Below are 26,262 nucleotides of genomic sequence, written 5' to 3'. Positions count from 1 at the left end.
CAAGGAAATGGTTTAGCTGAATCTTCCAACAAAAGCCTTATTAATATCATTAAGAAATTGTTGGAAGAAAATAAAACGACTTGACATAAGAAACTAATAAATGCACTACGGGCAGACAGATTGACAACTAAAAAATCCATTGGCACTAGTCCTTATGAATTAGTGTATGGTATGGAGGCTATATTTCCTTCATCTTAGGGGTTCCTATTTTGAAATTACTTCAAGAAGCTCAAGTAGAACCTAATGATATCCAAAGGAGGATAAATTAGACCATCAATTTACAACAAACTAGAGAGGAAGTGTACCAAAGATCCCAAATATGCCAGGAAAAGCTCAAGAAGATATTTGACAAAAGAACCAAGGTAGAAGATTTTCACATTGGAGACAAAGTGCTAAGATGGGATTCAAGAGGAGAAGACAAGGGGAAACATGGGAAGTTTGACTTCCTATGGAAAGGGCCATATATTATCCATGCCTTACAAGGAAACAACACATATTTTCTAAAAAACTTGGATGGCACAGAAGCAGAAGAAGGACTAGTCAATGGTCGAATGTTAAAGCATTACTTTCATCCTACTTACTAGGATTTTTCATGATGATTAACATGTACATACTATATCCTTTGTAATGTCACATTTTTTATTGGACAATGATTTTTGGAGTTGAAGCCCGAAGAGAAGGCCCTAACCTTCAGAAGTACCATTATCATACATATAATAAAGCAGCAGGAAAAAGAAGATTGCAGAATACAGTCAAAGTCATTCAGAGGACATCTGATCTACTGTTCTTGACTTTCCACTAGGGAAAGCCATCCCCAAGTGGATCCACCATTGGGCCCCTATACCAATAGGTGTCATATGTCATGATTGACTTGATGAGCTATGTAATATGTTCATACCTTTTCTTGTTGCAAAGGTTTTCCATATTTTCAAAAAGATCAAAAAATTAAAAAAATGTAAAGAGGGTATACCCTAAAAGAAAAATCAAAGGGTAAAAAGAATAAAAATGGTCAAAAAACGAAACAAAATGAACGCCAAACAAAAATAGACCAGGAAAGTGTGCAAGTCTAAATGCCACTGCTTTTTCATTTTGTGTAATAAAAAAATTGTGTGCAGCTTGTCACTTATGCCACAATTCATGAATAGTCAAACTGTTTAAACTTGGCTCATTCATTTTTCAATTTCATGTTGTAGAAATAGAGAATAAATATCTGACCAAACAGTTTAATCTTGGGAAATAAGTAGATAGGTAGAGTAAATAAAAGGAGCTCAATAATTTAATCTCAGCGCTTGGATGTAATAAGTGAAAATTTAGATAGATATCATTATGTAAAAGGAAAGATAAAGTTGAAGAGGGTTTTCCAGCTGAAGTGCACCCTAATAAAGGAGAAAAAATGTTAGGTTAAAGTAGGTAGGGTAGGTAGTTGATGTTGCAGAATCATATGTGATGAATAATGAATCTAAATGTGTTAATCTTTCACTTTCATCACAAGGCCAAGGTATACACTACATTGAAAGCATCTCAAGCAAATCAAAGTCACAATAATTAACTCCCCTTCTCATTTTCCCTAATTATTAACTAATTTGTCTCAAGTACTAAGGTATTTGCTAAATTGGAGGGGCTCCAAGCATTTCTCTGACTTCTGGAGGGACCGGACCCTCAGCCCAATAATTTAAAAAAGCCTAAGTACTTAAAACCATCCATAAATCATTCCTTCAACTTCATAAGGCTGTTCCTAAGTAAAATCCTATTTTACTTAGGAAAAATACACAATATCCCATAAAAACCCTTTTTCACCTAAGCCTAAGTTAAATGCATAATTCTAATGTTTTTTGCTTGGCACTTTTACAGTTCATAGTCATATTAACTATTAACCTATTTAATATATAACTCCCACACAATTTCACCCTTTATCGTATTATTTAAATTATTAAAAACCATGAAATTATTATATATCCCACCCCTTTGGTTAAGTTATAACCATAAGTACTTATTAACTGGGATTAACTAGTTAACCCGTAACTAGTTAACAGCCCAATCCCCCACTGCATTAATCGGTATTAATTAACCCTCACGGTTAATTAAGAACCCCCCAACCAATCACAACAATCTCGATACAATTAATTAATTCATAATTATTTTGGGCCCACTACTGTTAAACCCTGTCGAATCGTGCCTCCCATCAGCCATCCGATCGCACTCTCCACATCTGACGGTTATTAACGATATTGTGTGACCCTTGGTGACTGCGCGTTAGTGTGCGATCACCGAGCAGTTTCCACATAGTGCCTCTGCCATGCGTCAAGCATCCTTTGGAATCGCTGGTCCAAGGCCCATTACTACCCATCCCCAAAAGCGGTGTCATACCAAACCGCTTACCACTATCCTGCATACCACAAAACATCATTTCCCGTGCACGTCATTCGACCAAAAACCAAAACCCCTGCCAACCCTTGAATTTGTTAATAAAACAAACGAACGTCATTTTCATTGCTCTGTACTGCAAACCTATGTTCCCATGCAAAGAAAGTCGAGGTCAACTATCCAAGATTTCCAACCGCCACCTTGCTAAGAAACTTGCAGCCGACATAGCCCAGAACTTGTTAGCTACTACCTACACCTGTTATTGCATTGTTCACTCCTCGGACACAGGTATTTATCCAATTTTCGCCGAAACCCTACAATTTCACGTTTTACATTGCAATTCTACATAAAAGGCCAAAATTCATTGCAAATTCAGTCTTTGTTTCACTATATAAGTTCCCACACCTGCTGTTTTTCCCATTTTTCACAAAAAACCCAAATTCCTTTCTGAATCCACAAGAACCAGAAATGGAAACCCCTGTAGCTTTGGATGTAACACCCATGAATGCTCCTCACAAACATTTAGACTATCTGCCTCTTGTCGATAAACATTTCCAGATAAAAGACTTATCCACTGATAAAAACCACCTTAAGGTCTTTTTCCAAGCTAGAGACAACTACTTGAATGGCTCTGATATCCTAGGACTATGGGAATCTCACCTTCCCATGTATTTTCTCCCCTCAGTCTATGTTTTTCCGGATATAATTTATCAATGCGAGGCAAACTATGATCCCAACTGCAGAGCAGTTATGTCCCCAAGCAAAACAATCCTCTTCCCCATAAATGCTCAATCCATCAATGAAATGTTGCGATTCCACTCAAGTCAAGCTCTCACTCCCATTTCCATGGGGTATTTACTTGAGAAATTGACTCAATTGTCCCAATCAGAACTGAATCACATCTGTCAGACCTTGATGTTATAGAAACATCAGCCCAAGGGCCCACCTCCTTATCTGCAAGCTTTCTTCACAAATATTGGAAGACTCATTGTTGATATGATATTTTTAATTATGGAATTTAACACTAGTGAGTTTGTTGATGAGGTAACCCTAGAGTTGTTGTCAATTTTTACTCCTGGAAAACGCCCTGCTATTAAGTATGATTATGCCTCTTATATTGCAAACAAGATTCATGACCAGTTCTTGAGATTAGATAATGAAAGAATTTTTAAGTATACCACATTCATATATCATCTCATGTTGTATTATCAGTCAGACAACTTCCCTTTTCCTGTCATGAGACTTGATACCAAAGGCAATCCAAGGTCTGTCATCTTTTGGAGTTTCATCTTCCATTATTCCCATGAGTCCCCTTACTCATACATTGAGTTCATTGATCAATTTGTTCATCCAGCAGCCACCTTATTGACAGGGGTTTCCCCTCCCAGGATCAATGGTGACATTAAGAGGATCATATAGCTCTCCAAGCAGTACAGAATAAGTGATTGGTATCTATACAAAAACCATACAGAAATCAGGATATATGGGTGTGAGCTCTGTCTTTTCAAGTTACCAAAATATGTTCCAATGAGACTGTTTGCATTGGAATATTTCAGGCAAATAATAAATTTAGACTTGGTCCATTTTTATAATGCCAAGAAGTAAGCTCAACTTAGAATCAAGAATCAGTTAGGCCCTTTTGTCTGCAACAATAGGGAAGCATGGAGAAAAGCAGAAAGAATTTTAGAAGATCATCTTAAGTTACAAAAGAGTTTTGGGTGGATACCATATGACCCTAACAACTTTATATGTGATAGAAAAATAAAGAATAGATTGTCACCATACATTCACCATAGGATTCCAAATATTAAACAACTTTCAAATATCGATGAATCGAGGGAAGGGACCCTAGTAGAAAATGATAGTGAACATGTTAATATTGAGAATGTGATGAGATATCTTGAGAAAACACTTGACCTGGATTCTTTTGGGTAGGTACAAAGATCAGGAATTGATGCATCTACTATCAAAACATCTCAACAATCTTCACAGGAAACCAGCACACCAGCCAAAGGAACATTAAAAGGCAAGGAATTAGAGACTAGCATTCAAGCCACAAGGCAATCTACAATGTCAAAAAAGCCTGAGAATTCCAAGGAATAGGCCCAAATGCCAACTCCTCCAACTCAAAGAAATGTAGGAGAACCTCCAAAATTGTAGACTCCTTTGAATGAGGAAAAGAATAAAAAGAGAGACAGGGAAGTAGCTACCCCTGCCAGTGGACCCTCAGAGTAGCCCAATACTAAAAGGAAAAGGTTAAATCCTCTTTTAGAGGAGGAACTTTTTGAAGAAACTACAGATAGTCAGAGGAGAGAAGGGGTAGATAGCCAGCAAACTTTTCCAATGGGAGGAACATCCACCAGCTCACAAATACAAGAGCTAGAAAGACAACAAAGTGCAGAGGTACCATCTTTTAGGTGACCAGTAAAAGATGCCTTGGATATCAAGAAAACCTTTACAGAAATAAAAGTCAGGAATGACCCATTGAGGCTTCAAGTTTACAATAAATATTTGAAAGTGGCCCCCACAAATCAACAGAGATTGATGTCAGCCTATGACATCAAAGAAGGCAAAATGATAATGAGCTACTTCAAGCCTAAAGTGCAACAACCTCAATCAACAGCTGATTATCTCAGAACAAATTTTGAGGTCATGGCAAAGGATATTCATCCCTTGGATCAGATTGAATTGCATAAACAAACTGGAGAAATGATTTATTCCACCTTGACTGGTAAGGCAATGATGGCCTAAAGGTTGCAAAATTCTTTGGATAACACAATTGCCCAACTACACTTGGAGAAAGCCTCCTCCCAGGCTAAACATAAAAGAATAAAGTCTTTAGAAGAAAAAATTATTGGATTGGGACATGATCCCAAAGATGTGAAGGCTACAGAAACCTTAATAAAAAAAAAGATGAAAATATTGCTGCCTTAAGGAAACAGCTAAAGCTACCTCCTTCAAGGCATCCACAGACTACTGATATCATAAAGCAAAAATCTGAATAAGAACTAATGGATTTACTCTTAAAACTTAATGAAAGACTAAATGAGACTGAGTAGGAACTAGAAAAAGCATTGAAGGACAAGTAGGGAGAGTCGACCTCTCAGCCTCCCAATGTAATACCAATAGTCTCAACTATAGTCCCATCTATCCTTGGAGCAGGTCTGGCATGAAACATTTCAACAGCCACAGCAGAGGTGGTCACTGGTACAATAACTACAGCAACGGTAGGAACAACATAGGATAGTACTGCCAATTTGAGCACAGAGGAACTAATAAAATCAATGGAGGACATGAAACTATAGGTTTCAGAGTTAAAAAGGGTGAAAGAATAGTATGCTAACTTAGAGCAAAGGTATGATCTCTCAAAGATAAATGTTGCAGAAAATTCAAGAGAGATTAAATGATTAGAAGACAAAGTGAAATCATTAGAAAAGGATCTTACTTTTGACAAGCCTCTGGCAGAAATTAAGAAAATTCTTTGGGCCAACATCACTCAGTCAATAAATGATGTTTGGCCATCAATTCAAATAATTTTTGAGCAGATTTATTTAGTAAAGAAAGCCCAAGAAGAAATCCAAAGGACAAGAGCAGAATTAGGAAGAATGCTTGAGGAAGCCAACAAACTCTTAAATTTTTTGAATATTAAGAATAAGTACCAGCTTGAAGAACTTGGCATTGAAGACAGAACAGGGACCATTTTTGAAATCAAAAGGGTATTAACCAAAAGAACTTTGATGCAAAATTTAGAAAGAAGATGCCATGACATGTAGGCAGAGATTAATGCTTTTATGGAGAAATTTGTTATTTTGTAGAGCAAAGGGCTGCCTAGTCCTTTAGTGATTAATGACAAATTAATGAGGCACATAGACTATATGGATAAGTTGAATCAATATGCACGTAATCAAGCAAGTTCATCAACAAGTGCATCAGGAATAAAAGCACTCCCTACAGGTAGAGTTCTCTATGACAGTCTAGAGAACCTGTTCTATGTGGAGCATGAACTAAAGCACTTATTCCCAATTCAGCCTACCTTCTTCAGGTACATAGAAACAGATCAAACCCTCCAAAAGTTTCAAAAAACAAGAATACCACAACCAAAATGTTGGGAAGAAATGTTACAAATTTTGTAATTTATCTTTGGTAAAAGGTAAATTTTGAGTTTTACTACAGTTAAATATGGTGAAGAGGGTAAACATGGATCAAACAGCTAAAGAGTACCAGATGCAGGTAAAGTGCATTAATAGGAAGATAAAAATAGAGCAGCCAGTACAGATTTACATGAAAGACAACAAGATGCCAAATATTAGGGCCTAACTCTAGCACACTCTCAAGAATAGGGACAACAAACCATTCGTTTGCCTCTATTTGTTATCAATGAGGCCATCTGGCCATATCTTCATGTAACTTCTAGTTAGTCATCTCAGATTATATCTCACTTTGTTATGAGATATTTCATTGTAATTTTTTTGTATAAATACACCCCCATTCGGAGTATTGAGTGTGGATTCTTAGACATTGCTGTAAAACTGATTATTTTGGAATAAAGTGTTGTTGGACAAATCTTTCATGGCTAGTTGGATGAAGAATTAATACAAAGGACTTTTCACAGGATTCATGTGCAATACATCAGACAAAAAAGTATTTATAATTCATGTGGTATTGTGTTCTTATTTATTATATCAATTATGTTTCATATCTGAATACTTAAACGAAAAATTTTAACTCAGAAAGTTCTTTAGTGCAATCCGTTTTCAATCGTTTATATTCTTGATGTTTTCCTCTAAACCAGCATAAATAGTGAATTCTTAATTGCTCTTGTTTCTTGGTTTAATCATTTTGATCATTTGTTAAAGAATTCTTAGTTTCTCTTTACTGGTGATCATTCAATTTCTTTTCTCTTAAATCATGTTGAAGGATTCTTAATTGCCCTTCATCTCTTTTAAGTCCATCCCGCCCTATCAAGTTGTCATTTGATCCTTGTTTTAGCTATCTTGTCCTGTGAATCCATCCTTTGCTAGGAAACCCAATCTAGTTGAGCCATTTCTTTCGACTCCATTAGCCCAATGGCCTAAACTACTTAGTTCTGCCCCTCTACTATTGAATTTCACCAAACTCAACCAAAATCCCAAAGCTTTCATAACTAGCCTAATATCTTCCAAAACAAAGCTAAACCTTAAAGAGAGAGCCCTCTCTGGATACAGATTGGCTAGATTCTGTATCTAAAAGTTGGTTTGTGGTTACCTCGGACCCCTTTCCTCTTCTTACAACTTCTAGGAAAATCTGAGTGATAACACCTCCACCCTGTTTTCACTATATTATTCACTAATATAACCACAAGGGTTCACAGCCACAAAAAGCAGTGGAAAGAGACAGTGAGTATGAGTTTGAAGAAGACATCGTTAGTGACAGTTCCAGGGAGAGAAACATACAGCAAAGGAAGTGGCATAAAGGAGGAAGAATTATCAGAGAAGAACCTACTAGTTTGAGGGAGTTGTAAGCCTGTCCACTTGCCATTTCTTGCTTTAAACACCATGCATGCTTTGACTTTTTTGAAATGATAGAAAGAGTCAAACTTCATCATGAGTTGGCTATGCTATTTGTGACACATCTGCACAATAATGAAGTAACCCTTGCTGGAATAACATTCACAATATCACTAAGTTTTATCTCAGAGGCTACTAGTATTCTAGATGTGGGTGAAAATTGGAACAAAGGTCAGGATATTAATGAGTAGTACTATGAGCCTTACATCAAGGCTAGATAAAAAGACAAAACAAAGAGTGTTCTCCTTCAAGTTTTTGGAAGAAAGGTTTTCTCCATTGGTGAAAATCAGTATCAAGTACTTCACTTGTGAAGGTAGGTTCTCCTGGTTGTATCCCTACCACATTAGACTTCTCATGCATTTAACTAGAGTAAAAATGATGACTATACCTCACTTCATGTTCAAAAACATTGAGAAGATGGAACATGTTGTAAAGAGGAAGCCATACCCCCAGCAGTTGAATAGCATTTACCATTACTCTTTGATTAAAATCACTAATCTACATCAGTCGAACCTTCTTAACATGCCATGGGAGACTTTCATTTCTCATGAGATGTTCACAGGCCCACAAATATTTTCATCAATACATCATGAAGAAGGTGGACCTTCATGCCATGAAAAGGTCAAGGAGACTGAAACTGTTGGAGTGCCAATGTTTGTGACATATAATAGGGGTACTAGGAAACTTTTTGCAGCTGCTAGGCCAGTATTATCTCCACAAGGTGTGGAAGGGGTCTCACCTTCGTCATCAGGCCACAGGCGAATGCTATCTCCACAAGGTGTGGAAGGGGCTTTGCCATCTTCTTCAGAAAAACAGGTACAGGTTGAGTAGAAAAGGAAGGGAAAATGTAAGGGCAAGAAAAAGGTGCAAGAGAAGGATCTTAGTGATGAGAAAGAAAGAGATTTTAACCTTGTTGATCATGAGGAGCCACAACAACATTTTACTTATCAAGGAGTTGATGTCATTGACTTGGAAACTCAGGATCCTGAAACTGTCAAAGACATGATCATAAAGGAACAAGAAGTTGAAATACAATCCTTGTCAGATAATTTAGAGAGAGATAAGTTCAGCATCAGGTATTTGGAACAGGAAAACAAGCAACTAAGTGAGAAGCATGTCCTCATGGAGCTACAAATGATCAAAGAAAACGGGCAAAATTCCAAGGAAGCTAATGTCAAGTTGACTTCAATTGAAAAAGAGATTGAGAATGATAGGGAAACTTGGCTTGAGAGGGTCAACATACACCTTGATAGGGTGATTGAGAAGGCCAACAGAGATAAGAAGATGCTTCACCACATGGCCTACCACTGCATGACCCGCAACAAAATCTGCAACATAAGGATGAGGAAGCTTAAGCCAAGGTTGAGAAAGGCCTTAAAGAGAAAAAAAGAGAAATATAAGTTGAATATCTTTGCTGAAGCCTCACTAGCCCATCAAAGCAACTAATGGTGGTGTTGCATGCCAAATCTGGGCAAATTTTGATGATTTTTTGTCTTTTTCAAATTTTGAAAACAGGAAATTGGCCTAGCGCTGTGATTTTCCCTGGAGCACTTGTTAGAAAAAAGGCTTATATATTTGGATTCATCATGATGAGAGCATAAAACCCAGAAAATTTCTGCAATTTTGGAGCAAAACTAGGTCACCTAAAGGTCAAAAAACTACTAAAAAATGGCCTCTTTGCCTCTTTTTGGACACACAGAAGCAGCCTTGGGAGATTTCACTTTTGATGTGGAAAATTACCTACAAATATAAACATTCAAGATGTTCCAAACACTAGACAGGAAGAAATTTCCAATGAGCTATCTTGGGCTCAATTTGGCTAAGGGGAAGGCCTCCAAAAGTGAGTGGAAAGTGGCATTGCGCTTTTGGCCAGTTTGCGAGGAAATCAAATTTCTGCCTACTTTCACTGCAAGTTGACTTTCTCTATGTTCATGAATTATTTTATGATTGTAATTAAGGTCTTGGTATTTAAATGTAATAGTTAAATGATCTTAGAGGGTAGATTCATCAGTTTGAGGTGGTTTGGGAGTCAATGAATCAATTTCCATGCTTATAGAGGCAAGTTGTTCCACTGCCTATATTCATGTTCCCTTGTTTGGAAATGGTTGTAACAACCCCGAATCTCTTGGTTTCGACCCCTGATGGCTAGAATAGGTGGTTTGATGTCTACATTATGTATTTTTTCTATCATTAGCAAAGATAGGACTCTCTTGGATGCTCTGAGCTATATTGTACACCTTTATCGGCAGTTTGGCAAGAAAATAAACCAGGATTTGCAGCTATTTTTATGGGATACTTGTGGTATGGTGTTTTTTCATGGTTTATTCTTCTGTTATCAATTTTTCTCATGTTTTATGTGTGCCACAATCTAATTCATTTCTTCTAGCTGAATGATATCAAGATAGATAGGTAGAATTCATTGTTTACAGTGCTCTATTCATTGTTTACAGTGCTCTGCCTTGGGAAACGATTCAGTTTTTGATGTTTTCTATTGCTTGAGAAGGATGCATGATATTTTCATGCCCTCCTCAACTCCTCACCAGTCTTAGACCTACCATACCGCTCAATTTCAAGTGCCAAGGAACCACCTACCTTGCCCCATAGAACACCCTGCATCCTAACTTTATTTCCCAGACCCAAAACTACCTGCTCCATTTAATCCAGCAACAAAGCCAATAAAATCAATCTAAAACCATAGAGCTACTAGACCTAGCCTAAAATCTATATCTGATCAAGTCATCTTGGGAACTTTTCCCTTAACGGAATTGACAAAACTGCTTTTTGTGAACATCTACTTTTCTTGTTTCATGAAAGTTGTGGATTAACACTTGAAAATTGTCTTTTTGATCTTTTGGTCTTTGTTGCCAAAGCTTTCATTTCTGCTTTTGATTGTTAAGAGAATATTTAAACACCTTTATTTTTGCTGAGTTTTCATCCATTATGTGTTGTCAACTTGCAAAAGTGTTTGTTGCCTATGCTTCAATCATAAAGTTTCAGTCTTGTTGAGAGCATTTTTGAAAAGACATTTTTGTTTTTTCTTTTGAAGAAACCTTTTTGAAAAACTTGGTTTTTCTTTCTTGAACTTTGTTTTGATTTGGTTTCCTTTTAGTGAATGAAAGTGCTTTTTTGTTTGTCTTGAAACTTGCTTTTAGTGTTTAGACGAAATAAATGGTAGCAACTCATATTCCATCTAAACATTTTAAGTGGCAAAATAAAAATTGACAAACAAGCAACTTTCATTTCTTGATTTAGAGTAGTCTTAAGTCTTGCATCAGCATGTATTCATTGCATTTGGATAAATTTGCACATCTTTTTAGGCATCCATTGTTTTGTTAACTTTTGTGAGTGTGAAGCTTGAATTAAAGAAAAGAAAAGAAAATTAATTGTTTTTCTTGAAGTTCCTCTGAACCCTGTAGAAATTTATTTTCATCGAAAAACGAAAACAAGTGCATTTCCATGTAGTTTGGCTTTTATTAACACCACAAGTTTCATTCCCGCTATCCCTTGACTTAAAGAACAACCTATTTTAAAATCAAGCGCGAATTAAAATATACTAGAACTTTTTATAATTGTCAAGTTAGACACACCAAGAAGTTTTAGGATATTTTAGAGCCTTGGATTAGGCGAGTGGAGAGATAACTCTCCAAGGCCATTTAAACTATCAAACATAGGAGTCTGAATAGTGAGTGAAAATCCAATAGCATTAGGAAGACCAGGAAAGCTCCGGACCTGGGAGTTAAGCACGAGGGTTTTTGAAGACAGGGAAAAGAGATACACCCTCTCCTACTTGTCTGATCTTACCTCACAACTGTTCCGCCTGGCTTCTGCAACGAGTTGGTATCCATAGTTGCTACTCCTAGGGATCTACACAGGTGGCTACGGAGGGGAATCCCGTGGCACCTGAGGTCGATGTTGCATCACTCTCAACAGTACTACTGGAGGGCACCCTTGCGAAGCTTAAGGGCTTGCACCAACGCAGGCTGTTGTTAGGAGGTCAGCGTAACTTCCTCTGTTACCTTCACTAATAGGACTAGGCTGTCATTATCCTAGACTATCTTCGGAAGGCCCCTTAATTCACTTTCTTGTATTTTGGTGTCCGGTCCTAATCACCCGGAGTGGAAATACTTGGAAGTTGTTTGACTAGCTGATATCTTTTAGGGACTTTATAGTGTGTGCTCTGTGCTCTTAGTTGGCCTAGCTTTCAATTTTTTGAGTCTTTAGTTAGATCTTAATAAAAAAATCAAAGTGGCTGACTGATCACCTAGACGGTCTCGAAGACTTCGTGGTCTTTCACCACCAAGTTTAGAGCCTTCTCCTAGAAGGCGCAGAGGTAATACTGCTGGTGGGTTTCGTCCCACGGTAGCTGACCCATCGAGGATTGATCCTCCTCTCGGGGGCATTAGTGTTCAAGCAAGGCCTGGCACTTCCACAGAACAAGAGAGCAACACTCCAGTTCTTTCTTGAGTTCTCTTTCAAATAGAGAATAACATAGAGGTAGAAGAACTCTCAGAGTCATTAGCAGCTCCGAATTCTCCCCTACCATCTAGCCATCCAAAAGTATTACAATACATTGGGACTCTAACGCATAAACCGTCAAGTCCAGGTCACACTACGCACTTATCGTCGATGACCACTACTGGAAGCATGGCTTCTACTACAAGTGCTACAACTATGCAGACTCCAACATCAGTACAAGGGGGAGGAACGATTTCCATCTCCTCTGCTTCTTTGTTTGGGTCTTTTGCTAACATGTCTTTCATTGGGTCTACCTCCATTCCTTCCATGAGTGGAAATTCCCAAACCAATGCTTTTAGTTCTGGATTCTTCCCATTCGGCACCCATTCACAGGGTATTCTGTTAGTTCCATTTAGTGTTACCACATCCATGATGGGTGGATTGGCTTCATTCCAGGGTATTCCTTTTGGAACTAGTCATATACCACATTCCAACCCAACAGTAGGATATATGCCTTTTTCTTCTACAAGACAAAGCAGAAATCCTTTCCAAGTTTGGACTAACCCTGCGGTTAGTGGCATGGGAACTGGGAATCCGTTCTTCAACCAACAAGGGATTAGGCCATACTCCATAGTTAGCTCATTTCAAAGTATTCCTCCCTTAGCTTCTGCTTGGAATCCGTATCAGGGGTTATCAACTCCTTATAATCCTTTAGGAGGAAGCTTTGCTGGTTATGGAGGCTTTGCAGCCGGAGTTGGTCAAACTCTGAATTTTGCTGGATCATAAGGCTTGCCTTTTGGTTCAGCTGGTTCTACTGGTTACTTCAGGCAGCCTGGTGCCTTCCAAAATCCAGGCCAATCTTTTCAGAACTTTGGGAGCTCCGCCTTGTCTAGGTGGAATCCCCAAGGTCCTCCTAGGCTTCCGTTTTTGGCAACTTTGAACTTGCCAGATCTCACTAAATTAACAAGCGATCCAATCAAATATAATCCGGCATGGCCTCTGGTCCCAACCAACTCCATTCGGACATTCCAAAATTCAAAGGTAAGAACGGTGAAGACCCAGGCGACCATGTAACCACATTCCATTTGTGGTGCTCATCTAACTCCCTTATCGATGACTCGGTTAGGTTGAGAATTTTTCAACACACCTTGACTAGTAATGCGACCAAATGGTATATAGAGTTGCCATGGGGCAGCTTTACATCTTTCGCTGACTTAGCTAATATTTTCTTAAATCATTTCCAGTTGCCTATCTGTTATGATGCCAGAACTGAACTTCTGGCCACTTTTTGTCAGGATAAGGCAACTCACATTTCTGACCATATTCAGGAATGGAGACAGAGAAAGAGGCTCATTAAAGCTAAAATCTCTCCAGAGTACCATCTCGAATGGTTTTTGAAATCTTTACAACCTGAGATCTCTAAGGATGTCTCCATGTCCGGAGTCTATTCTGAGGAGAAAGCCATTTTTAGGGCCCAGCAATTAGAATTGATCTACTCTTAGTTTGGGATCCTACAAAAATACTTGCCAGATGCTCCTGGATCTAAGGTTGATATATCCAAGTTGAAGACAGGTCCCCATGCGGATGGTATCGTTGGATCGGTAGACACAAATGCGGTGAACTTGTTGAGCCAATTGCAGCAGTTGTCTTTGCAAACTGCTCCTAACAACCAAGTCACATCGTCTAACCCTCCGGCCTCCCAACCGTCTTCGATTAATGCCATCCAATATGATAACCCTAAAGGAAATCAAAATCCCAATGGGAAGAAGAAAGGACGAGGTAAGAAAAAGAGTCAAGATGGGAAGACTGATGCAAATAAATCCAGTAGTAATTCTAGTGGTGGTGGAAACGAGTCTAGAAAGAAAGTCAAGTTTCCATGCAAGTTGTGCAGTGGAGAACATTTAGCTCATCTCTGCCCAAAGATTCAAGATGCTCAGTGCTTGTTAGTGTAGTAAGGAACTTCTAGTTCTCAGCCTGTATTAACCAACCCTTTTCCCCAAGGGCAACAACTTCTTGCTGGCGCAAGTTCAAATCCTGGTACCTCCGCAGGGGGCAACCAGGAAGGGGATAAATCATCAAATGTTTTCATGATGGGTTCTCACGCGAATGTGGCCACATGGTCACACGATTATGGTGAAGCTGGAACTTCTAAGGATAAATCAGTTCCCAAAACTACCAACCCACTTCATATTGAGCGACCTTCTGTCGAGACTATACCATGGACACCGAAAGGTTTCGCTAAACGCGCGACTATCAACCCTAATATTAAGGCAGCCCAAAATTACTCCATTGTTGAGGATCTGGCTCAGAGTCCATGTGCTGTGTCTGCTTTAGAGTTTCTCCAATCATGTCCTGCTCAAAGAAGTGCCTTGTTGTCGGCAATGGGGGCAGTGGATCCAAGTAATTCCTTAGCTCTCACTTTTGATATGAATAATGCCAAAAAGAGACTTCCTCATCACATGGCTTTCCAGATAAAGTCTACCTACCAGAAAATGAATATTTTTCGAATAGTTATAGATGAGGGAGCTTCCACATGTGTCATGTCTATGTCATGCTGGAAGGCCATTGGATCACCATCGGTTGTTCCTTCACCTACCCTCTTGACAGCATTTGATGGTCATTCTCATAGACTATACGGGATCATCCAGGCCTTTCCTATATGTGTTGGAGGGAAGATCATTAATATTGAAGTAGAAGTCATCGATGCTAACCTAGACTACAATCTCCTCTTAGGAAGGAACTGGGTATACGAAATGGAAGTCGTTGTTTCGACTCTGTTTCCTGTCATTTTCTTTCCTCATGAAAGGAAAATCATTAAGGTTGATCAATTAGATTATTCTCCAGTCGATCCTCGAGCAACTTCGGACTCTACTGTTCCCTTAGTGGATAACCCCCATCTGCCTACTAAGAATATAGGAGTTGGGATGTACTCTTCATTGATGGGTACGTTTGATCTTCCCCTTCCTACGGCTAGAATAGATACAATTTCATCCTCCAGGGACCCTTTACAGAAAGATTTTGTTCAAGCTCATTATTTTCCGGATCCTGGACCCTTATCTTCATCTGTGACCACATCAGATGACAGCAAGGTGGGTGGAATAGAATCTCTTATGTTTGCAGTAGAGCCTAGATGTGAATCTATCGATAACTCTGCGGATAACCATTCTACTCCTTCCTCTGGGAAAGAGATAGATGGCGATGGGGCTCATTCTCGGTCCCTCGATTCCACTTCTGCGTTGGATTGCTTGGGTATTGTTTTTCCATATGATGAAGCGATATTCGAAGCAATGACGGCTGTAGATCAACCTTTGGAAGATTTACATCGTCGGCCATGTTTTCATTCCCCTTTGCATGAAGTCGAATCTAGGTCCTCCAGTCTGACTAGCGATATTTGTATGGTCCCTTGGCTCCAACACAGTACTTGCCAAAGGAAGTATATTGATTGGTTCGATAATTATACCGATAAACATCCCTAGGAGTGAGTGGGTGGAGCCCCTTAACGGGCTCTACCTTAAGAAGTACTTTGCTTACCAGCTAGGCTTCTTTGTATATTATGTATATTTGTACATATCTCTTCGAGAGTTTTTGATATCAACACTTTTTGGTCTGCTGTGGCAGGTGTTGATGGATGACTTGGTCTATTTTGGGTTCGTCGATGGTGCTATTCGGCGCACTCGGAATCTTTCTTCCGCAGCTTGGGTACTCTATTATCCAACTGGTCAGTTGATGGTATCAAGGGGAGTATGCATTGGTCCCGCTTCAAACAATATGGCTGAGTATACTGTCGTTATTAATTTACTATCTGAGGCAATTTCTCACAAAATCAACTCGTTGGTAGTTTATCTTGATTCTCAATTGATAGTGTCACAATTAAATAACATTTATCGGGTAAGGGATCCGTGTTTATATCGTCAGTATTTAAGGGTGAGGTTGTTGCAAAGATCATTTACTTATGTTAATTATTTGCACATTCCAAGATCTCATAATTGGTTAGCAGATTCTATCACTAATCAAGCATTAGACTGGCACATCAATCATTCATCACAATAAAATCAAGCATCAAAAATTCGAACTGTATATATATATATAATCATAAAACATCTCGAGTGTACATAAGTCTGTCCAAAAATATACAAAATTGGGACTCAAATGCCCATAATCATGTCCGGTATATCTAATGCCCCAGCTCTGGATGAGCGGCTAAGTAGGCAACTACTGCATTGGCCACACGCCTAAAAGTGCAAACCCAGTCACGTGGCATGCCAACCACATGAATCTACATATCCTCAGGAAGGTCCTCTACGACAGCCATCGATACTCGGTGAGTTAGTCTCACCAAGTGTCACTGAACTGTATGTAGAAGTCGTTCTCTATTAGCATCCGCCTCTTCGGCTCCTCGGCCGCACCGTCCATGCCGCGGGAACCCATCTGGTCGTACCGGCCCAATATCTGGAACATGATCATCATATTAGTCATTTGAATCCTGTCAAAAATAATTTTCAAAATTCATCATTATTATATTTGAAAAATCCAAAAAAAATCATAAAATCAAAAAATACTTACCAATGTTGCCCCATGCTGCGGTCGGTGGTAACGCTAGATCGGGATCTCCTCAGAAATCCAACCTAGCATAAGGGTAGTAATCTATGGCGATGATCTGCTGATCCCACTAGGTAAAGAAGTCATTGTCAAATGTAGTCCGTGGGATGTCCCCACCCCGTAGACGTTTCATCAGGTCGGCCCACCTGCCCATGCATGGATCTCGTGGGGTGCTGATGGAAACTGCTACCCTAGGGCGAAGTGCTTGGACCCTCTCAAAAAAGAAAGAACACAAAATAGTCCCATATCCAAAGTTTTTGGTCTGCGCCCTCTTGATAGAAGTGAGCTGGCTCTTCATGCTAGCCAGAAGAGGACTACACCAGTCAAATATAGTGGTGAGACAGTCAACTGCCACGCTCATGGTTAGCCGTGATGCCTGGTGCAGAGAAGCTGATCCGTTCACTCGAGCTATGGTGAACAGGATTATCCTCAGCGGTAAACTCACCACGTGTGATGGAAATTTAACTTCCAACATTTTTTTGATGTCTCGGGCAATATATCTGTACGTACTCCTCGATCGAGAGACTGCTTCGTGTCCTGCCCCGGGAATGTACTACCTCTCCCCTTCGGGAAAGGCCTGTGATGAAATAGATATCTTCCACTTCTATCCTTAGTGGCATCTGGTCAATCATAAAGGCATCCTCCTCAATATTCCAGTAATCAATGAGCATCTCGAGCAGACGTGTGTTTGCTTTCATATTCGGTAGTTTGAAGAATTTAAGCAAACCACATCCCCGTAGGGCATCCAAAGCATCAGGATCGTTCATGACCTCATCATCCACTGCAGTATGCTCTCTTTCTCGCCAAGTGACTGGCATCCTGAAAGAAAAATGATTTTCAACTGTTAGTTTTTTTTGTTTAAAATGTTCGTGGCATATACGCGGGTCCCTTTGTACACAGTCGCATATAGGGCCCGCGTGTACGTGGGTTTCATATTACCAACCCGCGTATACACCGTGGTGAAATTTTGGGCAAAAAATTCAACGGTAAAACATTAATTGAAAATTATAAAACTAGTCACAATCAATTGCAAGACAAGTATAAGAGTTACCTAGGGAGTTTGGAAGAATCTGAACAGTTGAATTTGGCATATGGAAAGTTTGCTCCTTTTGCTCCACTTCTTGGCTCTCAAACTCAAATGGTGAAAAAGGTGAGTCCAAAAACTCTTTTATAGGTTTTGAAAATGCAAATTTTTTTCAAAATTTTATTTTGTTTGGCCTCATGTGACTTTTAACTTGGGAGCTTGGAATGTCGAGAATGGTTTTCTTTTCAGGACATTTTTGGACATTTTTTCGACAATTTCGAGACGGTTCCATGACTGCTGACTCGTCATGGCAGGTATCGTTTTCTCACTGGCATATAGGTTAGGGATGCCATTTTTCCATTGCATTATCCATACTAGCCTCCATTTGTCGATACATCTGCCATAGGGTCAATCCCACCGTGCTATGGTTCGTAAGCCATCTTCACTCGCCAATTTTTTAAATCATGACACAATGGTAGAGCCATCCTTTACATGGGCATCGTAGTTAGCACCTCACTGACATTTGTTGCCCATGCTGCTCCGATTTGAGTAGGCTCAGGAGTCCTCAGTAGTCCCGCCATGACTTATGCGTTGAAGACTCATTCCTCTTTGCTTCTTCGCTTTGTTTTGGCCTTATACCCTAGAGGCTCCTTTGTGTTGAGTTGTACTACTGCATTGCATGTTGACTACTTGCACTTTTTGGCCTAGAGCCGGCTTCACTTGGACTCATGTTTAAGCCAACTTTTGACCATGACGACTACAAAATCAACCTCGTATACCTTTGACTTTTGCAGCTTGACACACCTAGACCCATGGAAGGAACACACCTTTGAGTGTATTTGGCTAGTTTTCACCTCCCTGCATTGAGCATAGGAATGTTCCAATCCCAGGAACTAGATCATCTATTTCACTGACACTCGTTCTTTCCACTGTACTATAGCATTCTTTTACTCTTTTTCCAGCTTAACAGAAAAAGACAAAAAAATTATATATTACAAAAAAGAGTGGGAACGGGACAGTATTTCCAATTATTGTTGGCAGCTAGAGTCAGTCGTGTCGCCCTTGAACAAAGCACTCAAAACAAAGTCTCCTCCATTTGGGCAGGATTTTGTTTGACTTAGGTACACCTTAACCTTTTTATTGAGTCAGTTCTCCCCTAATTGGTTATCTCTTCCAATTATATGGAGGGTTCGTTCGTGCCTCCTACATGATGAACTTATACAGAGTCATCATATGCTACCACATAGTCACATTGAGTCGTGCTTTTGTTCAAGGGAAGTTAGCCTGAGTCGGCCTCTCAGCGGTGTCTCTTGACTCATTTTTCAGTCGACCATCCCTGGTTGTCAGTATCATGTCGATCATCACATCAGTTATATTGGTCATTTACTCGTGCTGGTTTGAGAAGGTCTCCATTGACTTCTTGCTGGCGGGTCTTGTCCTTTTCGACGACGACATCTTGCTCTGAGGACAGGCCTAGAGCGGCACCCTAGCCCTATTTTCATTATTGATAGGTCACCTTGTGCTCATCATCGATCAGTATCATGGGTATTTGACTAAGTGGTTTCCCTTGTGTTCGACATCAGCTTATATTATCACACATTGGGATTCGTGTAGTACCTTAGTTTCCATTTGACCGTATTGGTGGATACCTCGCCTATGTGTCAACTTCCATTATTGGTTGGTTCAGAGGGTTTCTGTCGTGCGCTAGCCACATCTTGTGTACGTCGGAAACGTACTTCGGTTGGGTTACTACATCTCTTTTGTTCGATTTCTTCCACATTATTGGCCTACGAGTTACACTCGTGCTAGATTGATGAAGGATGCCTTAATGCCTTCCTTCTAGCGGATCTTTCCCTATCGACTCCAACTCATTACTCTAGGGCAAAAGATCTAGAGTCCATTTGGCAGTACCTTGGGGTTTGCAGTCATTAGTGGCAGATCCTTCGCCATCGACAGTGGGAAACCATCATTATCTCCTGATCGATAGATTCTTACAGGTGTTTGACTCCAGCTCATATATTCACACTTGTTAGATTGTACTAGGTACCTTGACGATCATTATCATTATCGGTGAGTAGTCTCGCGTTTGCTAACAGTATACATCAATGACCGGTAATCAATCGATTTCTCACATGGTCAACTTCAAATCATTTATTCCCATGGTGTAGAAATGTACCACGGTAGCCAGTGAAGACACCAGGTTGTATCAGCATTCATGGGTTCACTTGGCAATTGCTCCTGTTGCTGCTAGTTGCTACCACTCCACCTTATATGTTGCAGTTAGTCATGGCGACATTCTATATGTTGGAACCTGAGTTTGCAGTGTAGTACCATCCTATTCCATCATGTTCAGTGTTGGCATTATGTTTTCTGGTATGGCTGTATGTTACAGATGTTGTACTTGATGGCAACTCCCGTGGCAAGGCTCTCAGTTTGTTGAAATTTAAGAAGGACGCAGGAAACCAGTTCAGAAGGTGCGTACCCGCAGGTACACCATGCAAGGTCCGCGTCCAGAGACGCAAGCCAGCCGTTTAGGGGGTGCGTCCACCCAGTGCACTCACTTCTAGGAAGAGAAAAGCTCACGTAGGGGTTTCTTGTGCTTTACTCTTGGTATCTAGCCGACGGTATTGTGTTATTATGGTGTCGGCTCGTGGTATTGTTCCCTGTTTTGAGGAGGAGCTTGCCTATATAAAGCAAAGGAGATCATTTGGATTTAGCAAGTCTTTGGTTGAATATCTTATGATGTGAGATCTGGTCTAGATCTAAAAGGCGAATCTAATGAAGGACCGAGATCTCTTTGGCGCAAGATCAGATCTATAGATCTGACTGTTTGGGTTACACTTAAAGTCTTGAAATCATTCATACCCGAAGGGACGCAGGTACGGTGAAGGGCAAGTGCGCCGGGACGCAGCGCAGTAGAGATAGACCTGCGTGGGGACGCAGGGCAGACCAGGCTCAGGTGCGTCCGGGACGCAGTTCAGTAACTAGATATCTACGTGGGGACGCAGGGCGACCAAGGTTCAGGTGCGTCCCTGAAGCAACAGGACGCGGCGCGATAGTGTCTTTGGGTGCGTCTCTGCAGTAACAGGACGCGGCGCGATAGTGTTTTTGGGTGCGTCCCTGAAGCAACAGGACGCAGAGAAGTTGAAGGAACAGTGCGTGGGCACGCAGAGCAGCAGAAGGATACCTGCGGGTGGTCGCAGGAAAGCAGAAGGTGATCTGCGTCTATACGCAGGCCACAGAAGGAAAAACTGCGTCCCTGTCTTAAGATGTTCTGTTGATTGTATTTCTCTGTTGATAAGGTGACCTGGGTTAATTCTGTTATTGCTGATCTGATAACTGTTGTAGACAGTAACTGTTGTATACTTGTTGATCATTTGATGCTTTATGAAAAGAAGTAGGGGGTTGTAGCTCCCCTCCAGGAGGAGTCTGGAAAACGAGAGAGAGTTGTAGCTCTCTGCAGGTTGCAGCCTGCGTACTGGTAAAGGACTGCACCAGTACAAAATTATTGTAAAAGGAGTTTCTAATTTGAAAGAAGATAGAGACATATTGCAGCAGGTGGTTTTCACCCACATTGGGTTTCCACCTTACATCTTGTGTTCTTTGGTGTGACTATCTGTTTTCTTTGTTCATGCTCATTATTTTATGGTACTGATATGCAAAAATAATTCAAAGTACAAATAAGGAAGATTTGTTAATTTGCTAGATAATACTGATTCACCCCCCCTCTCAGTATTATTTCCAACAATTGGTATCAGAGCAGTTCCTTCAGAGAAGCTTGATCGCTTGAAGGTAGATCGTTCATCATGAGCAACTACGAGAGAGAAGCATCAATCAGGCCACCGGTTTTTGATGGGACAAACTTCAACTATTGGAAGGTAAGAGTTACTGCATATCTTCAATCTCTTGGTACAGAAGTTTGGGACATTGTAGAAACAGGCTATGCTTTTCCTTCAGCTACTCCTACAGATCCAGCTGAGAAGAAGAAGTATGAAACAAATGCGAAAGCAGTTAGCACTCTATTAGGAAGTATATCCCAAACGGAATTCATGAAGGTAATGCACTTCAAATCCGCAAAAGAGATATGGGACAAAATGATCACAAGCTATGAAGGAGATGAACAGGTAAAGCGTGCTAAACTTCAAACTCTCAGGATTCAGTATGAGACTCTCAAGATGTATAATGATGAAAGTGTGGCTAATTATTTTCTTCGGGTAGATGAGATTGTTAATTGTATGAAAAACTTGGGTGAAGAAATAAAAGAGGCTACAGTAATTGAAAAGATTCTAAGATCATTGTCCCCCAAGTTTGAATCTAAAGTGTCTGCAATAGAAGAAAAGGAAAATCTCCGAATTCTCACTATGTCTCAGCTACATGGAATTCTAACTGCTTATGAAATGAGAAAGGGAGGTCCATCAGACAGAAGGGAAGCTGCTTTCAAGGCATCAGGCAAAGAAGATTATTATGAAGCAAGCCATGTTCCAGAAGAAGAGGAAGAAGAATCAAATTTTGTCAGAAATCTTCAAAGGGGTTCTGGAAGGTTCAGAGGTAAGCTACCTTTTAAATGTTTTGCTTGTGGAAGAGTAGGTCATTATGCTGCAAAATGTCCTTATAAGGATAAAGGAAAGGAACCTGCTAGATGGAACAAGAAACAAAGTGCAAATAAGAAAAGCTACTACACCCATGAAGATAGTGATGGTTTATCAAGCAGTGATGAAGATGAACAAGGTAATAAATATAAGTTGTTAATGGCATTTGAAGATGATGATTATGAGGATGCTGTAGATGTGGATAACCTCTATGATGAAATTACTAGACTCAAGAGATGTATAGAAGAAAAGAATGTGATCATTGATACTCTACAATTTCAAATTGATGAAAAGGAAAAACATCTTGAAAAACTAGAAGGTGAAATTGTTGGTCTCAGAAAAGAAATTGAGAAAACAAAAGCTATTAATCTTAAGTTTGTCAAAGGATCTGAAACTTTGGATGAGATTATCAATGTGCAGCGGTCTCCTCTAAACAAGACAGGTTTGGGTTATAATGGAGAAACCTCTCAAGCATCCACCTCAAAAAGTTATCTTGATGCAGCAAGAAGAAATGAGCAGAAGAACAATGAAGATAATCAGGTAAAGCAGGGACGAATTACAAACAGAAACTATCAGGGGCAATCCATCTTAAGGGTGAACAAAAGCTACAACCAGCCACAGGTAAAATCTTCTCAGTTTGGTTCAAAAATAGATGAAAATAGAAATTACAATCAGTTGGGTGGTAGATTCAATAACCGCATAAGCTTCTTCAATGGACAATGCTTTTCTTGCCATAAATTTGGTCACAAAGCAGCCCAATGTGTTGCATATAAAAAAATCATGACTAGGGAAGCTCAAAAACAAAGAAGTATGACAGGGAGTACAAAAAGGACCTATAACAACTTTTCGGTTCTTGAAAATGAAGTTGAATGTTCTATTTGCAATAATTTTGGTCATGAAGACTCTGAATGCAGGAGCAGGTTTCAGGACAAAAAGGAACAAGAGTAGAAAAAGGAACAAGCCTCAAGCACCAAAACATGGAGAATAAAGGAACCTCAAACAAAAAGATGTGGGATAGCTTTTTATGCAGAGGGACAGGAAAATCTATGGTACATTGACAGTGGATGTTCGAAGCATATGACAGGTGATAAAGAAAAACTTGAGTCTTATTCTACTTTAGAAAAGGGAAAGAAAGTCTCTTTTGGAAATGATACTCCTGCAACTATAAAAGGAAAAGGCATTGCTCCGTTAAAAGAAAAGGTCAAGGCTGGAAATGTTTTGTATGTTGATGGATTAAAGCATAATCTTCTAAGTGTCAGCCAGATGTGTGATCAAAAAACCGAGGTTATATTCAGATCAAATGGATGTCTTGTTCGTGATCTTGATACAGGTAAAACTGTTCTTAAAGGCAAAAGAACTCCAAATAATCTGTACATATTTGAAGAAGGACAACAACAATGCTATCTAAGCAAGGATGAAGAGCACTGGTTATGGCATCGAAGGTTGGGACATCTAAGCTTCTCACAAATAAGGAAAGCATGCAAATATCAAGCAGTTCGCGATCTTCCAGATATTAAAATTCCTGACAACACCATATGCAAATCATGTCAGTTTGGAAAACAAACCAGAACTAACTTTCCAGAGAAAGAAGGATCAGCTAGCATGCCTCTTGAGCTAGTACATACAGATACATGCGGTCCTTTCAGAAAAAGGACACCTCGAGGAGAAGAATACTTGATATTGTTCATTGACGATTTCTCCAGGTTTGTCTAGTTAGGACTTATGAAGCACAAAGATGAAGCATTCGAAAAATTCAAATCCTTCAAAGCCTTGGTTGAAAATGAATCAGGTCACAAAATTAAGTGCCTCAGATCCGACAGAGGTGGGGAATTTACTTCAAATGAATTTTTCGATTTCTGTGAAGAACATGGGATAAGAAGAGAATTCTCTACAGCAAGAACTCCCCAGCAAAATGGAGTTGTGGAAAGAATGAACAGAACAATCCAACAAATGGCTCGTGCTATGCTTGATGAATCAGGAACTCCCGCAACTTTCTGGGGTGAAGCTGCACATGCTGCGGTTATTATTCTCAACAAAACAAATGTCCGGGTGAACAGCACTCAAACTCCTCATGAGCTCTGGAGTGGTAAAACTCCTTCGGTAAAGCACTTCAAAATCTTTGGGAGCAAATGCTATATCAAGAATACTGATGAGCAGCTTGGCAAACTTGAACCTAGAGCAGATGAAGGCATTCTTCTTGGTTACTCTCCACATAGCAAAGCATACAAGTGCTACAATAAAAGACTTGGCAGAATTGTTGACAGCATTGATGTGGTGGTTGATGAGAAGGGATACATTCCTAGGCAAATACATCGGGAAGACATCGAAGAAGATGAAGGCTACCCTCAGAGACAGAATGATGAAGAAGAAGAACCTCAAGAAGAACCTCAAGAAGAACCAGAGGAGCAAACAAGAATAGAAGAAAAGACTCCATCCAGATATGTTCAGAAGAACCATCCAGAATCTCAGATTATGGGACAGAAAGAAGCAGGTGTACAAACTAGAAGAACAGTTGCAGAAGCTTCAAGCTATTTGGCATTACTCTCCTTGACTGAACCACAAAATGTGAAAGAGGCATGCAAAGATGAATGTTGGGTGAAAGCAATGGATGAAGAACTTGAGCAGATCGAAAAGAACAACACTTGGGAGCTGGTTCCTAGACCAAAAGATAAGAACATTATCGGGACAAAATGGGTCTTCAAAAACAAGATGAATGAAAATGGAGAAGTTATTAGAAACAAAGCCAGACTTGTTTGTAAAGGGTATGCACAGCAAGAAGGAATAGACTTTGAAGAAACCTTTGCTCCTGTTGCAAGACTTGAGGCCATCCGAATGTTCCTTGCTCTCTCAAGTTTTCAAAACTTCAAAGTATTTCAAATGGACGTGAAATCAGCCTTTCTGAATGGAGACTTGGAAGAAGAAGTGTACATTGAACAACCAGATGGGTTCATTCTTGGAAATGATCCAAATCTTGTATGCAGATTGAAAAAGGCTCTCTATGGTCTCAAACAAGCTCCAAGGGCTTGGTACTACCGGTTGGACAAATATCTTCATCAACAAGGTTTTTCAAAAGGTTCAGCAGATAGCAATCTGTATATAAAAGTTGAAAATGACAAATTGCTAATACTTGTTGTGTATGTAGATGACATTATTTTTGGCAGCAATGAAGAAGCTATGAGTCAAAGCTTTGCTTCGGTCATGCAGAAAGAATTTGAAATGTCCTTGCTAGGAGAACTGACATATTTCCTTGGTTTGCAAATCCAAAAAAAAGAAGGAGGAATCTTTTTATCTCAAACCAAGTATCTCAAACAGATTTTGAAGAAATATGGCATGGAAGATGCAAAACCAGTATGTACACCCATGGTCACAGGATGTAGTCTCAGTGCAAATGATGAATCTGCAGCAGTACATCAACCAACCTACAGATCTATGATTGGAAGTTTACTATATTTGACAGGTACCCGACCGGACATCATGCATGCAGTTGGAATAGTTGGAAGATTTCAGGCAAATCCGAAGGAGACTCATCTTCAGGCAGTGAAGAGAATTTTCAAATATCTTCAAGGGACTCAAAATTATGGCTTATGGTATCCTAGAGATACAGATCTTACTCTTCATGCTTATACAGATGCAGATTGGGCCGGAAGCGTGGATGACAGGAAAAGCACAAGTGGTGGTGCGTTCT

The sequence above is a fragment of the Pinus tabuliformis genome, chromosome 4_1, assembly GCF_031772625.1.
Source record: "Pinus tabuliformis cultivar Carrire ecotype Pingquan chromosome 4_1, CPIR1, whole genome shotgun sequence".
NCBI classification, from domain to species: Eukaryota; Viridiplantae; Streptophyta; class Pinopsida; order Pinales; family Pinaceae; genus Pinus; species Pinus tabuliformis.
The sequence above is the reverse complement of the archived record's forward strand: the minus strand, read 5'-3'. Positions refer to the sequence as shown.